Source organism: Vicia villosa, unplaced genomic scaffold, assembly GCF_029867415.1.
Source record: "Vicia villosa cultivar HV-30 ecotype Madison, WI unplaced genomic scaffold, Vvil1.0 ctg.000364F_1_1, whole genome shotgun sequence".
Taxonomy (NCBI): domain Eukaryota; kingdom Viridiplantae; phylum Streptophyta; class Magnoliopsida; order Fabales; family Fabaceae; genus Vicia; species Vicia villosa.
Window position 1 is genome coordinate 753,682 of NW_026705165.1, and position 1,609 is coordinate 755,290.

Sequence of the window (1,609 nt, forward strand, 5' to 3'; positions counted from 1 at the left end):
ATTACCGCACCAGGATTTTGAATCAAGAAGATTATAAGCTTCTGAGGCCAAAGCAATACCGTCATGCATCTTCCTCCCTTGAATAAATCCCCGCTGCTCTTTAGACACCAAGTGAGGCATGATAGACGCAAGTCTGGCCGCAATAATTTTAGTGATAATCTTGTATTTGAAGTTTGACAGGGCAATCTGTCGAAAAAGATCCAAAGAGTCAGCGCTATCCGTCTTCGGAATAAGAACTAAAATATTGGAGTTGAATCCATGGGGAAGCCACCCCGAAGAGAAGAATTGGAGAACCGCGTCTGAGACCTCCTTCTGAATAATATCCCAATTGTCATACCCCAAATTTGTCCTACCCCTTTACTTCTAACCGGCTTAAGCTTTGCGTTCATGTACATACATCACTTAGGTCATAAATCATACTCATGCATGCATATCATTGGTACCAATCAAAGACTAGCAAGAAAGAGCTCTATGGCAAGGAAATTCCTACCAAATGTGAGGATCTGAGGGCTTCCTTGACCAAAGTTAACCAGTTGACTTTCCGGTCAACATTTAATCAGGAATGAGTGAGGAGCTTTCATATGGACTATGTGGATGGGTTTATTTGACTGGATTTGACTGGAGGAGATTTAATCGGGAATTTCATCAATAATCAGAGAAAATCAGGACAGTTGACTTTTGGGTCAAAATCAGGAAAATTATTCAAATATTGACTTTTGGTGGAAAATCGGTCAAAGAAAGTCAAAGAAACGAGAAAAATCAAGAAACAATCAAAACTGCCAAATTTGGAAATTTAGTTGGAATGGGAACTTGCCAAAAGAGGAAAGTTCTACACTTAAAGAATTTTTGAATGAATTTCCAATTGGCTGGGCAGCTGACTTCAGGTTCGATTATCATGTTGAAAACGACAGAATTTTAAGACAAGCTCAACATCAAAAGTGTTCAAATCATAGCCCTCTATAATTCTCTAGTTGGGAGTTTTTCCATTTGAAGCTTGATCCAAGAGCTATGTTGGTTTGAAGTTAGAAGAAATGCATTTGTTCAAGTCATTCAGCTAGGCAGATTTTTGGTCATACGTGAAGCATTTTGACAAACATGTGATGTGCCATATCTCAAGCCAATTTTAGAGCTCTACAAAAATGCCATGGAAGCAAACTTGGTATCATTCTAATCCTTCCCATGTCCTCTTCCCAACAAGTCAAGAATTGAGTCAATCGGATAAATATTGAGAAGATTATAAGTCTCCAAAGTCACGCCCTTGCACTGACCAGATCGAGCATCCAGCCAAGGCAGAATTCTAAGTCATACGCATGCATATCATCAAGCACATGGTGTGCCAACTTCAAGTGCATTTTTCTCCTTCCATAGGCCATCATTTTGAGTAAGCTTGATATCTAATTACTCCTTGTCATGTCCCCTACCCATTGAATCTAATTTCATCAATTTTGGACACATATTAAGCAAGATATAGGGCTTCAAAGTCACACATTCATATGATGGGATTTTTGGCATCTTGCTAGACCTGAAGCTAGTCACGCGCGCGCATGCCCTGGTCAGTAGTGACACCATGAGTTTGTGATCATATTTCCCACACTTGAAGCCATATCTC